We start from the raw sequence: 16,118 nt of genomic DNA, 5'->3' as shown, positions 1-16,118 counted from the left end.
GCCCACTGTCTCTCACATAACCATACTCTCATCTGCAAGCTCGCACACAACATAAATTTTATACATATTTTTACCTACCTTAACTGCCAGGGAGGGTCATATTCCAGCTAGCTGTATTCCATTTTTATTACAATCATAGTGAATAATATAATATTGTTAACTATTATTGTAATAAAAAAATAACCGAAAACAAAGAAAGTGGAGCCCCAACCAACGATGGCGATTTGCTCCTGTAATCCGATCACTGCTTTTAACAACCCTGAGAATAGGGATTGCAAAAGCAGTGCCAGAGGTCGAAAGTAGCAAGCCAGGGGCCAAGTGCCCCTAAATGACGTGCATTGTAAAGGGGCCAAATAATGATATGATTCCCTACGCTGCACTGACAGACAAGAGGCCAACGTGTTTTTTTCCACCTACAAAATCTCTTATAAGTCGAGAAATCTTTGAGTTAGTGCATGTGCTACTGACAACAAAGCTCGAAAGCACAAAGAAGTAATTACTGCCTCGTTTTCCAAGTCCTGTTATCTACAGCGCATGCACTAACTTGAAGATTTTTAGTGTTAATAATATATGCGTTGAAGTCTAGAATAGGAAAAGCACAGCCCCACTTCTGCATCGAGGCACAGCAGAGAACTCGATCATGATATTGCCGCATTTCTTTCGGAGTGGGTCTAGTTCTTGAGTGAGCAGGGAAGGAGGAGGGCATCTTTTTAGAAGCATGAAATAATATCAGATCATATAATGAGCTGCACACTGTAGTAAATATGCTTATCAGGTTTACTACACTTCGATAGCATACTATATGAAGTTATTCATGAGCAGCTACTAATAAAAGTTGTCTATTAGTTACGAAGATAGCGTTTTATCCTCAACATCACAAACATGACAAGTTGAGCAGATCCACCTTTATATCAATTTGTGACCATCTGGTCTCTGGGTCAGACATGTTAGTACAAAAAACTATTACAGAAAGTGAGAAAGCTATACCATCAATTTACGAAGAGACCATTACGGTAAAGATATTGCAGATAACAAGCTCAATATTAAATTTAACAGGATTGTTTTTAATCAGCGGCCTTGAATGGACATTACTTCACCGGCCCTGCCCCAGAGACATCACCGGGTTGAACCTTTGTCCCGCTGCAGCCCCAAGGTATCTACAGAAGGTAAACAGGAATTTTGAAAACATGCATCACATTCAGAATTGCTGCTGACTTCGTTATCTTTAAGTCCATGGATAGCTAAAACTGGCAAATTTACGAAAGAGCAAGTCAGGGGTCGCAATTGCTACCTTGTCAAGTTTGTCAACAACAAAATAAACAAAAATGTTTTACCGGTCCCTAGAAACTCAATTAAGAAGCTTGGGAGAAGTGCAGCAGTCAGAGTGAAGTACAGCCAGGACGTCCAAAGGGCACAGGAAATAAACTATGCAAAAAAAGTAAGACAATGAAAACATATTACAAGGGCGGTACGATTCATGGTACAAAGGTCTCAGTCAGAAACCACACCCACATTTAAAGTGACTCGCTCCGAGAGAACTGCCTAGTCATGGGTATTTTATCATGCAGACCCTGAAATACTGGATAAACAGCTGAGTGAAACCAACAAAACTGCCAAGGAGACCAAAGCTTCAAAATAAATCGGTATTCTCATTGTGACAAACCTTATTTCCTTACAAAATGTAACTTTACAAATGACAGTCCCATGATCTTTGCACGTAGTATGTAAAATAGCTACTGAACTGTTAGCTGAGAGTTTTAAGAGCTGAAATGTTCAGTTTGCAAATAAAATGTCCGAATTTGGAATGTTCTACCAGCTTCGGCATTTAGCTTCAGAGACGTTTTAAGACAATGGACAAAGTTGGCAATTGCCCAGAGTCCCCACCTCCCAAGAAGCCACCTGGGAAAGTGAACTTTCTCACTAATGTGTTTCTCTGACTTAACCTTTAACGTATAATTCAAGATTGTTAGGTAGCCTAAGCCTTTAATTAGCAAAACAATGGACAATAGTTTTCAAAGTTGACCCAAACTGTGCCCCCAAAAAATATTTCTCGCCTGGAACATCCAAAATACTTAAGATGACACTGTTTAGCATGCATCAGTGTGCGTAATAAGGCTTGTAGTTGTAGTGATCCTCTTACTAAGGCAGGTGTAATTTTCCTGACATGGAAAAAGCCAATTAACTAGTGATTCAGGTTGACCGATTATTTCTGGAACTGTGCAAAAAAATCCCGATGGTTGCTGTCTGTCCGTATTGGCACAAATAAGTTCAAAATAATGAGATGGAATGTAGCCCAAGGTAATTCCCAGTGTCTGAGTTGAATACTAGCATGCACTCTTTGTGGTAAGACCTAGCCAATAACAACACAAGTAGGCGGGAAAGAGAGGAGGAGTTACAGTTCACAAAATCTATCAGAGAGATGGCAAGAATTTTTAGGACAAATCAATCGACCTTGATTGACACAGACTTTTTGAATGAAACGATATTGCTGTTGCCTACTATTTTCTCCTGTCCCAGACATGTCTGCCAGGTAATAGGCAGGTATGCTGGAAAAATGCAATTTTACAGCTGCAGTCTTTTCTGCATGAATATGACTGTCGCTTTTGCCACATAATCCATCATCTTTTGCATAAATCGGCATATTTGACGAGAATTTTTTTTTTCTGGTTTAAACGGATCAAAAATGACTAAAAACAAGGTGACACGTTGCTATGAAGTGGAAGGCCTCTCACAAAGGGTGAACAAACACCTTTCTGTTGCTTATTTCATTATTTGGGAGTTTAATTTGCACTAATGAGGTGAAACCTTTGATCTAAAACGTGAGTATGTGTAAAAATTACAAAATAATAATTTGTTATTTTACAAAACAAACTGCATTAACACCATAATTTGCATTTTCTTGCTGCATATTTTAGTCAACCCTGCTAAATAATTCCAGTGGCCCTGGTCATTGGGAAGGTCCTGCTTATTTGATAACATAAGCCGACTCTTTGCCTTGATTTTTAAAGACCTGTAGCTGAGCACAAGGAGTAAATCACTCACTACTAAACAGATATAAATGAATGTAGTTGGTGAGTGTGGTACAAAAGAAAACATTCTTCAGGGATACCTACTTGCAATAAACATAATCAGTATGGGGCCACGATGTTTAAAATGCATTTCTGTACATTTACAAAACACAAACAAGGCGTTTACATTATCACATAAAGCATCAATTGTAAGCCTTATTTTCTCTCTTTTCAATTTCAGATTTTCTCTTAAAGCAATGATTCCAAAACTCTTCTTACTTCAAAAAGTGAATTCTGCTTCTTCTGGGTTTTGTACAGGGTAACCTGGCCTCAAGTTCGTGTACCTCACATCACAACCCACTTTGAGGGCCGGCCTTGGTTTTAGGAGTTAAATAAAGGAGGAGCAGCCTGCTCGGGTTCTTCTGGTCAATGGAACCAGCACACCGGGTGTGCGTCTTATTTACGCACATCCAGGCCCACCTTTCACCCCAAACCTGGCCACCAAAGGTAGACGTACACACAGGGCTGGTTCTAAGGTTTGTGGGGCCCGGGCAGAATAGGAACATGTGAGGCCCCTGTAAGATGTGACTTCACAGGTGGGGACATCAATTTAACATTGTTGAAGCAGCTTTGCAAGAAACTACCTACCTTATATGGAGATAACTAAAATGGCTAAAAATATTAAAAATGTATATATTTTTTGAAGTTGCACGTGGAAATAAATAACGTTAATCAAACTGGCTGAAAAAGTTAGGGCTAGGTCTCTCCGAAATTAATATTACTTTAGCGTTAGCCTGCAAGTCACACACCTCCATCCCCAACCTACCTATTCCACACTGCTACATTTCCTTTCCATTTAGCTGTAAACTGTATAAAGTCTACGTTAGTCGGCCTCTTTAGGGTAGAGCGCATTAGCGCGCTGGCCTGTAGTAATCCCCTAGGACCAACTCTGTATCAGCAAACTGGGCAACTGCAATACGTGCTTAGGTGTCAATTGCTATCAAAAACATTTATTATTAGCTTGCAAGCTTCTGCTCGCAAGACGAGAGAGATCTCCCCCTTATCATATATCTCTTCAAACAAAGCCAACATTAATAAGGGGGAGGAACTTCCTGAATCTTGGAATAACGCTATAATTACGGTTCTGAAGCCAGAAAAAAGCCCAGTTAGATGCAAGTCTTATAGACCAATTTCTTTATTGAATGCGGATTATAAGGTTTTTGTCAAGGTTCTGGTGGATAGATTGAATAAAGTGGTGGGTGGTCTCTTACATAAAGATCAGAAAGGATTTATGAATGGCAGGTATCTACACGAATTGACAGGGAGATTAATAGGGACCATTGATATTGCTACAATATTTAGTCTCCCCTTAGCTGCAGTAATGCTGGATGCCGCAAAGGCGTTCGATAGGGTGAACTGGGTTTTCCTGTTTACTATTTTAAAAGAATATGGTTTTGGGGATACATTCTGTCGGTGATGCCCCAAATTTATTCGAAACCGGCAGCTAGGGTTTTAGTAAATGGGAGCTTGACTTCTCCTATCCAAATATTTAGGGGTACGAGACAGGGATGCCCACTTTCACCGTTATTGTTCAATTTATATATTGAACCTCTTGCCAGAAGAATTAGACAAGAGCAGAAAATGCCATCTTTTGTATGTGGTGAATGGGAGAAAAAAGCCTCCCTCTATGCGGATGATTTGTTAGTTTGTACATCTGATTTACATATAGCATTACCAGCTGTTCTGGATATAGTTGAGAATTGTGGTAAGGTTTCGGTCTATCAGATAAATGCTGATAAGACCGTTATAATGGAATGGAATCCGAGCATGGGAAATCTATCAAGAAAAAGTGAAATGAGGTATCTTGGTATTAAGATACTACAAGATGTTGAGCAAATTGTGGATGCTAATCTTAGTATGTTACGTAGGGAGTGTCCTAATTTGATGAAAAATTGGATGTATTTACCTTTGTCAATCTTGGGCAGAATAAATTTAGTCAAGCTGATAATCTTACCTAAAGTCACTTTCCTGTATAACTCAATCCCTTTACAGTTTGATAAAGTTTTGATTGACAAATTTCAGCAAGATTAAATTCATTTATATGGGCTGAGAAGGGAGTAAGGATTTCTTGGAAAAAGTTGCGGAGGAAAAAGGAAAGAGGTTTATTAGCGTTACCTGATTTGCAATTATATGGTTGGGTGTTTCAACATAAAAATGTTAGGATTTTGGGCTCTTCCTTAGATACCACAGAGATGGGGTGTATGTTTAAGGCTATGTTAACAGAAGTAAAGGAGGGTCTAAACCATTACCTGTTTAAATTTGGAGATCCCAAATTTTTCAAAAAAATTAAGTTAAAAGACTTGCGGGACGCTGCTAAATTATGGTTTCATGTTAGGTCTCTGCTCAAGATTGATTATTATAGTAGTTGGTCACCTATCTGGGATTCACCAGGTATGCCTGAGTGTCTTAAGGATGTTTTGGCTGTTCCAATCAAGAAGGCAGGTTTTAAATACTGGGGTGAGTTAGTTAAGGAAGGGGACTTAATATCTTGGGAGGAAAATTGGCAGAAAACAGGTGGGGCCTTGTCAAGGTTAAAGTGCCTCCAATTGAAAGGGTGGATTGGTAAGGATAATAAGAGATGTGGATGGCAGTTTCAGATAGAAGATAAGATCCGGGAAGATCCCTTCCCAAAAAAAGTAGTGTCGACTTGGTATTGGGAGATAGTGGAGGTAGGGGATGGTGAATTTAATTTGCCCAAAGATTTATGGGGTATTTTTTTCCGGAAACACAGCTCGGGGAGGTCTGGGAGGAGTCTATGCGTACTCTATATCAAGTGGTCAAACCTGCCCCGTTCAGACAAAACCATATATTCGTACTACATAGAGCATTTTTGTCTCCTTATAAACTTTCAAAGATGGGGAAAGTGGAGGTGATCAACTGTGGAAAGTGTGGTATGGAAAAGGCGACGGATGTGCATATGTTTTTTGAATGTTTGGCGATTCAATCTTTTTGGGAAGCAGTGAGGCATACAATATCTAAGGTATTGGGGGTTGGGATCTAGATCACCTTACTATTAGTTATTTTTGGTAGATTGGAACAGATAGTAAATCTAAGGGCGGACTTGCAGAAGTGGCTATTTTATCCTATTTTATTAGCTAGAAGAGAAATTTGTAGGAGATTGGTAGGCAGGGTTGCTCCCTCCTATAAAGAGTGGTTGGATCAAGTGAAATATGCATTTAAAATGGACACGGTAATGGTTATCACCAAGTCAAGGACATTTTGGTTACTTTTTAAAGCCTGGTTGGAGGAACAATTGGTGAAAATATCAATTTTGTCTGATGATTCTTCTTCTTTTGTGTCTCTCATAAACCATTAAATCAGCGTAATGTATGTGCCCTCTTCTTACCTCCACCTTTATTGCGTGGTGGATATGTTGAGAGAGAAAAAAGGAGGTGCCCTCCCCGGTCAAGGAGGAAGGTCGACCATAAGAGTGAAGAAAAAGACCTGGTGCCTTGGATGAATGAGGACAAAAAAAAAAAAAAAGAGAAGGGTAGAGAGATCTCGAGCTTTAAAACATAAAAACAAACCAAAAACAGTTTACAAACAAGCTTAAATGTATCATATTAAACTACAGATTAGCTAGTTACCAGTTCAGGGCAGGAAGAGAGAACATATAATGGGGCACGGTTCTCCTTCAATAAATAAAGAGTATATTAAATGTAGCACGTTAGCTCATCCAACGAGACACTATTTTGAATAAATATTCAATTTCAACGCCCTGACACTGAATAATGCTCTGTTGTATGACCTACCATAAAACAACAATAAATAATTTCTTGAAGAATTAATTGACCTCATAAAAACACAGTGCTATGCTCTAAAGTCCAGTTACTACTTGGGGAGTTAAATGTACATTGGAGGAACAAAAAGACACTGGGGTCACTTCACTTTGCTCATTTCTATTAGAAAACAACTTTAAACAACCATCACAAACTCCTACTCATTCCTTGGGAGCCAACTATTGAATAATTCAGAGCAGATAGTAACTGCCTAAAATGGGTGCAGGGGTGTATGATAACCACAGAAGATAGTGAACCTGTAAGTCAGAAGGTCCCACTTCATCATCCTAAAGCCAACGATCCCAACCCACTAATCAGCAGGGAGAGCAGTGGAGATTTGTGGCAGGTGGTGTGGAAACTGAAGCTAGTGGCAAAGCCTGAATCCTCACTGCTGACAATGACTGTGGGTGGTGGCAGAGGGTCCAAACTTCTGGATGGCTGGTGTGAATGCTCGAAAATCCTTGGCTAATGAGAACATGTGCCGTGCCAAAGGTAACCCATCAGGGGACTTGAGACGGGGCAGTAGAGCAGACTTGCTTCTGCAGGGAAGCACTGCTAGAAGCTAGGACTAATACTCACAGCTAGCCATGAGGCAAAACAAGGTGGCCACCCCCTGACTTGGAGCCAGCTCAAAAATGAGATACTCAGCCAGCAGTGGGAAAGAGGTAGCTGGGCAAAAGATCCTTCCAATGGGGCTACCGTTCATTCCCACTGGTGCACAGAGACGGAGGTTTGAAAGCAGAGGCCCTTGTTGTATACAGAATGTGGGTGGGAATGCACAGGGCCATCTAGTAAGTCCCTTCTCCTCAATCTGAAGCTATACAGGACCACCCATGCTGCCTCTGACGACTTTCCATTGGGGATAGGAGAGGAGAATACACCAAGAAACTGATGCCTACCAGAAGATGCAGCATTAAGTGATAAAGATACCCTACATCATCGGCAAAATTAAAGAAGTTAAAAGAGACTTGCAAAAAGCACTTAAAAGATAAGAGCAAAAACATCTGAACTGGGTGAGAGGGTAAGCACATTGGATGAAAACATGAATGAATAGGTGGACGACTGCAAGTGGCTCCAAGCATGCATGTTGCAGCTGGAAGAATGGGTCACTAGCATATTATACTTTGACAGAAAGATCAGAACCTACGAAATAGATCCAGGACCAACAACATCCACATCCCTGGTGAACCACAAGGGATAAAAGGAGACAACATCAACCAATACATGCCATATCTTAACAAGTGGTAGATGACCCTAACAAAATAGAGCTGATGTCTCTTGTGAAGATGGCCCCCTAGATATTTTGCTTAGAGTTCATTTTTTTCAAAAGAAGCAATTAATCACACATTAGGACCCACAATTTCTAAAGAGGTGATATCTTACATGCGATATTCCAGGGACTAGAAGGCTGTCACAACTCAGATACATACAAATGGAGGATATCAAAATCAATCCCATCTGATTCCCCTATGGGTCTGCTCACCTTATATGCTAGGCTTCAAGCTTGTGACAGGGATCAACGTACAATGTTAAAACAGGGTTGAGAGAGAAAGAGAGAGACCTGTACCAGCAGGAGTTTGGTTGGAAGACCTGGGCTGGAACAATATGACCAATGGTGAGTGTAGAGTATCTCTGAAAATAGTTGAGGGACTGAGACATCCCTGCTGAGAGCTAAGGAGCACATTTAGCAGGGAAAGTACAATAAATATAGAGTTGGATTTATTTCAGCAATCCTGTATTTGATTTATCTAGTGCAGGGTGCAGGAGAACTGTAATTATACCAGTGCATATCAGAAATCCTATCTGAGAACTGAAGATAGCATTGCAACACTGGTAAGGAGAACTCTGCAAGAAGGGAAACAAAACTAAACAGCACATAATAATACCACGCTCCAAGAGGATTTAGGACTAGAGACCCGGGTGGTAGAAAACAAGAATGGTGATGGAACAGAAGGCCGAGTGAGAGCTGCAGCCTATGAGAAAGAGTCATAACAACGGTTGATGCCAGAATCCTGCTTATGCACATAGTAGGTCTTCATACAACTCTGCCTATATTGACGCAGAAGTGCTATTCACTACAGCTGGCCCTATTGTGGCTGGTGTAGAGTAACTAAACTGTATCATCCTATATTTGTTCTACATGTCCTTAGTTTCCATTGCCCTGTTCTCCACCTTCTTCATGCTTGATGTCTTTAGGGTCTTTTCTGGGCTGTTAAATCTGATGACCTGTTGATGGAAATCTCTTGTGTAAAGCAGAGACCACCCAGGAAGCATTAACAAAGCACATAGGCCCCATTATGACATTGGGGGTAAATCCTGCGTAACGGCACGCTGACTGCCGCCAACATACTCCTGCAGCGGTGGACATCCGCTCACCATATTATGAAACACACTCACCAATCCTTCACTATTCTGCCACAGACACAAATCCGCCACACCAAAGGTCAGTGATAAACTGCCGGTATCAAACCCACACAATTACGCCAACAGAACTACGCCCACCTCATTATGACCCATGAATCACCACGGCAGACATTCAACAGCGGTAAACCATTGGTGGTACATACCGCTGCACTCAAAATACACACACTCAAACAACACAGCACCACATTGGACAATTCAAACTACATGCCCCTGACACACCTACACACACCACACCCACAGTACCCACAACCCTTTATGAAAACAAATCATTGGCACAAGACAAACACCACGACCACAGACAAGAGCAGAGCCACACACCACCATCACATATACACCACGGACACACCTTACATCACACACCCCAACACATCACCCTACACACCCTCACCCACACTGCTCACACAACACCCATGGCACCACAAAGGCACCACTAAATCATCAAACAACAACAACAGGGAGGGGCAAAACTGGGAGATTCGGAGGAAAAACTCCTGGTCCTGTGTGTGTGGTACCCAATAGTTAATAAATCAACATAATATACACACAGTTCCAAAACACAAGGGGGTTTCTTTCAGACTAATGGTTCTGTATTAGATGGAAATCAATTTATTCGAAGCAAAAACTCTCAGTTCCGGAGTCCCTCAGTGCATGTAGGCTTACCAGATTTGGCGACTCTACACAGAAACCATAGTGGATTTCTCAAGCCTGATGTTTTCCCCGATGAGGCTCTACCTTTAATATTTGGAGGGTTTCTAATTTCCCTATTATGGGTCCCTAATTGCTTAAAGGATTAGGTACGTGTCAAGGTCCTGACGAATCGCACTAGATCAGTTATTGACTAAACAGCGAGAAACATGTTGACCTATTAGATAAGAGTAACACAGGGGATCCTGTGTTTACCTACACTATTCTCCATTGTGAGATTTAGTGATTACATAAATTTTTTGTCATTTGGGGAGTGTAGACATTATTTTACTATATCCCCATATGTCGTTTTTAATCATGTCAGAGGTATTAGTATCATAATAAATAGTATTTTTTTACCTCTAGACATTTTTAACTACCCTTATACCAATCCTTCTTATACTTTTTGACCGGTTGTTCACTATCATCAAAAGATCTCCGGCAAAGAGCCCCCTTGTGGGGCCCGTCAGGCATTGCAGTGCCGGCCTGACGAGGAGCATAGCCCTATGATGAAGCATGTCACCGGAAGGTGAGTGAGGGCTTTTTGCTTCGAATAAATTGATTTCCATCTAATACAGAACCATTAGTCTGAAAGAAACCCCCTTGTGTTTTGGAACTGTGTGTATATTATGTTGATTTATTAACCACAAAGGCACCCCCTATTCTCAGAGGAGGAGCTAATGGTCATGGTGGAGGAAATCATCCGGGTAGAGCCACAGCTATTTGGAGCACAGGTGCAGCAGATATCCATTGCTAGGAAGATGGAGCTAGGGTCTGGTAAGTCAACTCTCTATTACTATGACCCCACTTCCTGCATGCCATCACATACCCACACCCCACCCTCACTCCCATCACTCCACCACCTCCTACACACCCTACCATCACATATCACTCATCCCAATGCCAAGCCCCACATGCACCACCAATGCATGGACACCACTCACAGCCCTGCATGGACACCTATCACTAAAGCATGCACACTAGAGAGAATCAGCTATCCCACCATATACCAACTCACACAAGTGAAAGCTGACACAGTGAATACAACCAAAGAGGCCAACCCACTGATATACAATATGTCACACACACAGAAACAATAACATTGCATTCACATCCCCACAGGTACCCCAGCCAATGTCAGTGGAGAAGAGGTGCCAGCACTATCCAGTCCTCCCACAGAAGAGGCCCACAGTGATGACAGCGACTCTGGTCGCCTGGATGACCTACCTGGCCCATCAGGGACCTCTGGACAGTTGGTTACACAGCCACAGTCACACACCACCACAAAGGCTTCCCCCTCAGGAAACACCACCACAGCACCCACCCAGCATACTCATACCTCTGTCCCCAGGGCACATCAATCAGCAGGGTGTCCACCACTACAGGGACCCCAGGGCACACCTCGCCCCCAAAACAATCAGGGACCTGGGGCAAGTGGCAGTGGGCACATGGTTCAGGGGACAGAGGCATAGGACAACAGGGAAACTGGGAGGACTGCTGTGCGCCAGGGGGAGGACAGGCCCAGGGAACAGACTCTCCAGCAGGCACTCACCGAGATCCTGGGAGCATACCAACATTCCTAGGATACGCTGGGACAGATCCTGGCCAACGTGCAAGCGAACAGGTGGCAGCAGGACGGACAGTACCAGGGGATCAGGGAGGACTTGCAGGCCATTAACACCACCCTGGTCTCCATTGCAGGGGTGCTGGCAGATATGGGCAACATCATGAGGGAGGCAGTCTTACAACAACGGGCCCCTGCCACTAGCCAGACATCTGAACTGCCTTCCACCTCCGCTGCCGCTAGTGACAGGAGGTCCTGCCACACACAGGACCAACAGGCCACTAGCACCCCTCCCCCTGCAGAAGTAGAACCACCCCGCAAACGTTTCCCTGCGATCCAGGCAGAAGCCAGAGACTACTGCCTTGACCCCCGCCAGGAAATGAGACTCTCCTAATTGTCACCCTTGTGCCCCACTCTATCACCCTGTCCACCTTGAACTGCCATTGCTCCCCTTGCTATGTCCCCTTGGACAATGCACCTGTGCTACCAATAGACTGGAACAATACCCTGGACTTTGCTCCATCATCACCCCAGCTCATTGCACTTGCCCCTCTACTGCTTAGCACTTAAATAAACACACTTTGAAAAAACATCAGTATGGAGTATGTCAAATGATTTACGTATGTATTTGTGTAACCAAGTTCAAACATTGCATTTCAAACATACAGTAATGTTCACATTGGAAAGACCTGTATTTGGCTGCAGTGATCACACCAGGAGCGATAGTGGGGCACCAACATCTGCAAAATGAGTTATCAAAGGGTACATTGAGTGGGCATAGAAGTGGGAAATAACAGCATGCCAGTGACAAAGATATACAAGAAAATGTCAATCAGAGATGAAGTAACACTGTCCTACCTGTGTGTCATTGGAAGTATTGTCTGATCACTGCAGTTCTGTTGTCCTCATCTTCATCCTCTGCCTCCTCATCCTCACTGTCCACAGGGTCCACTGCTGCCACACGGCCATCTCTAGCCTCCTCCTCCTGCAGAAAAGGCACATAGCGTCTCAAGGAAAGGTTGTGCAACATGCAGCATGCCACGATTATCTGGCAGACCTTCTTGGGTGAGTAGCACAGGGATCCACCTGTTAGATGGAGGCACCGAAACCTCGCCTTCAGGAGGCCAAAGGTATGTTCTATTATCCTTCTTGTACGCCCATGTGCCTCATTGTAATGTTCCTCTCCCCTTGTCCTGGGATTCCTCACAGGGGTCAGTAGCCATGATAGGTTGGGGTAACCTGAGTCACCTGCAAATATGGAGGGACAACATTTAGTCACACACTATCCTATATGGCCTACACCATACCCATACACCAACATCCACTGGGTGGGAACCAGGGCGCACCTATTAGCCACACCCTATGCCTCTGTAGTTGTACCAACACATTTGGGAAGCTGCTATTCCTCAGGATAAAGGCATCATGCATAGACCCAGGATACTTGGCATTGACATGGGAGATGTACTGGTCCGAAAGACACACCATCTGAACATTCATGGAATGAAAACTCTTTTAATTTCTAAATACATGTTCATTTTGCCGGTGGGGACAAATGCAATATGTGTTTCATCATTTGCCCCAATTACGGTGGGGATATGTCCCATTGCATAGAAGTTAGTCTTCACTGTGGCCAAATCCTCCTGGGGGGAATCCAATGTAGCTGCACATGTGTTTAGTCAGGGCAGACAACACTCTGGTCAGCACTATTGAGAACATTGACTTTAACATTCCTGCTGCCAAGCCCACTGTCACTTGTAAAGAACCAGGAAATGGAGCAATGATAGAACTTGCACAAGAGGGGGGATCCCAGTGGGGTGACGGATGGCAGATATCAGGTCAGGCTCCAGTTTGGCACACAGCTCCGTGATTGTAGACCTGTCAAGTCTGTAGGTGAGGATAATGTGCCTGTCCTCCATTGTTGCCAAGTCCACCAGGGGTCTGTACACGGGCATATGTCTCCATCTCCTATTCATCCACAGCAGTACAATCTATGGGGCAAAAGAGTGAGGAGCGGGTCACAAACTGAACATTGTAGACAAAACAGTACAATGCATGATGTAAATTTGAAATGTAAAAGTGGCATTTGTCCTGTATGTCCAATTGTGAACTGTGACGCAGTTATAATCCAGGGCCTGCCCCCCCTCCTGAAATGGCGTCCGCCTGTCCTGTGTGGAGGAACTGGTGGAAGTGAGGTAATTCCGCTGCCATTGTGCGCCATTGCGGGAGGTGGTCGGGAACCGCAGTGCAATGCCTCATTGGCTAATATTGGCCCCTATGGGGTACAGTGGCCAATGGTAATCCACGCCGGCGATGACTGTATGCACCGCCTCGGACGTCACCACCATTTTCTATCTGTTCTCTCACTTGCTACCTGACCTTCAACAGGAGAGGACCTACACTGCATGTGCTGCTGTGACCTGTGTTTGGAACCTACCATGGCACATGTGACTGGGAAAGGGCCCCTGCCTTCACCTCGGTGGAGCTGGAGAGACTGGTGGATGGGGTCCTACCCCAGTACAGACTGCTGTATGGGCCTCCCGACCAACAAGTGAGTACACTGTGAGCACGATGCATGGGGCATGAATGCATGGAGTGGTGTGTGTGATGGGCCCTGTGATCGTGTAGGGGGGGTTGGTGGATGTACCCTAGGCGGCGTGCAGCTTGTGTGCTGGGCCCTGTTTGTGCAAATGGCGATGTGAAGGGTTATGGTGGGCCATAAGTGTAACAGGCAGGACGGTCTGACAAATACCTTTCCCTGTGTGTATTTCTCTGCAGGTCAGCGCCCATTAAAAAAAGGGTATATAGCGTGCCATCGGCAAGCACGTGCAGACCCTGGGGGTCTATGGCAGGCGGAGCACACACTGTCGCAAATGGTGGGAGGACCTGAGACGCTGGGCACTGAAGACCGCAGAGGCCCAGCTGGGGATGGCCTCCCAACGAGGAGGGGGTGCCCGTCAAACCCTGACCACCTGCTGGCCCGCATACTGGTGGTGGCCTATCCGGTGCTGGATGGGCACTAGAGGGCATGACAGCAGCCACAAGGGCGTGAGTACAGTGCCCATCATTACAATTTACACATGGTAGGGTAGTATACGGGTGGGGGATGTGTGTCTGTGGTGCCCCTAGGCCAGTCCTGACATTGCAGAGTAGGTCCCATGTTGGGCAGGGTTCTGATGTGAGTTTCCTCCTTCCTAGCTTGTAGGCATCCACTACTGGGCAGGGATGTGTGGGTCCCAGGTATGCTGTAGTTGGCGGTATGTGTCCCTCCCCATGCCCTGGTGGCTAGCATTGCTACTGGTAGTGCATTGCAGTGTGTAGGCCTGTTCCCTGTGTGTGAGGGTGTTATGTATGCCAACAGTGGTATTGTTGCAGTCATTGACCCAGGGTATCCTTTGTCTCGCACCCCCCTTTCTTGTTTTGTCATCCGGTCCTTATGTGCATTAGCATTATCTGGCAGAGAAGCAGAGGCACCGGCAATGGAGGGAGCTGCATCCCACAGGACCCAGGAGGCAGAGTCCACCAATGGTGAGGGCACCAGTGGCACAGAGGGCGAGGGGAGCACCATGGTGGAGACTGGAGGGGACAGTTCAGACTCTGATACCTCCTCCGATGGAAGTTCCCTGGTGGTGGTGGACACATCTGTGACCACCCCTGCTACAGGTACAGCCGCCACCTTCTTACCAGCACCACCCTCCCAGCAGCCCCTCATTGAGTTGCCCGTGCTCGCTCACCCAGGAAGGTAAGCATCTCCTTCGCCCCAGGCATCTCAGGCCTTGCCCCAGTGAGCCCTGCTGCCCTGAGTGAGGAGGCTATTGACCTCCTGAGAACCATCTCTGTTGGGCATTCAACATTGTGAATACCATCCAGGGGCTGGCAGCCCAAATGCAACAGACAAATGCATTTCTAGAAGGCATTTACACTGGCTTGGCGGGCCAACAGAGATCAATCCAGGCTCTGGCCTCCTCTCTGATGGCAGCCATTGTCCCGGTTTTCACCCTCCCCCTCCAACTTCCTCTTCCTAATCCCATTCCCCCAACCCAACCTATCCCAAGCACACAGGCAGACGAGCATGCACAGAGGACAACACACAAGAGTGGCAAAGGCAAACACAAGCACCACACATCATCCCACATACACTCACACAAACACCAACCAGATGCAGACATACCAACATCCACTGTCTCCACTGTGGCCCCCTCTTCCTCCACCTCCCTCCCAGTTGCATCTACACTGACACCTGCATGCACTACATCCTCATCCACTACCGCCATCACCAGCACACCTATCAGAACACACACCTCACTGGCAGACACCACCACAACAGCCTTGTACACGTCCCCTGTGTCCTCTCCCACTGTGTCTGTCCCCCTACCTCCCAAGGTACACAAACAAAAGCACTCAGACACCCAACAGCCCTCCACCTCACAACAGCATCCAGCCCATGCACCTGCACCCAAACACAGCAGACAGGCACCTCCCACAACCACTCCCTCTTCTTCCAATCCCAAACCTTCTCTCTCTTACCGCCCGATGTCCATAAGCAGCTTTTCCTCTCCACCATTGACCTCTTCCCTACCCCTCACCCTCGTCCTTCACGTC

General features: G+C 45.1%; 1 protein-coding gene across 6 annotated transcripts in view; it reads right to left on the bottom strand.

The window, feature by feature from the left end:
• Window positions 1–16,118, bottom strand: part of DDO (D-aspartate oxidase) — a 245,331-nt gene that overhangs the window by 151,438 nt on the left and 77,775 nt on the right. For 3 of the 6 annotated variants that reach the window (XM_069234614.1, XM_069234613.1, XM_069234618.1), the window contains exon 2: window positions 1,335–1,425. The exons of the other annotated variants lie outside the window; for them this stretch is intronic. The gene's annotated coding sequence lies outside the window, so the exon portion shown is untranslated. The remainder of the gene's footprint in view (window positions 1–1,334; window positions 1,426–16,118) is intronic. 6 annotated transcript variants of the gene reach the window in all.

The sequence above is a fragment of the Pleurodeles waltl genome, chromosome 5 (genome assembly GCF_031143425.1).
Source record: "Pleurodeles waltl isolate 20211129_DDA chromosome 5, aPleWal1.hap1.20221129, whole genome shotgun sequence".
NCBI classification, from domain to species: Eukaryota; Metazoa; Chordata; class Amphibia; order Caudata; family Salamandridae; genus Pleurodeles; species Pleurodeles waltl.
Note: the sequence above shows the minus strand (reverse complement) of the source record. Positions and strands in the feature narration are given on the sequence as shown.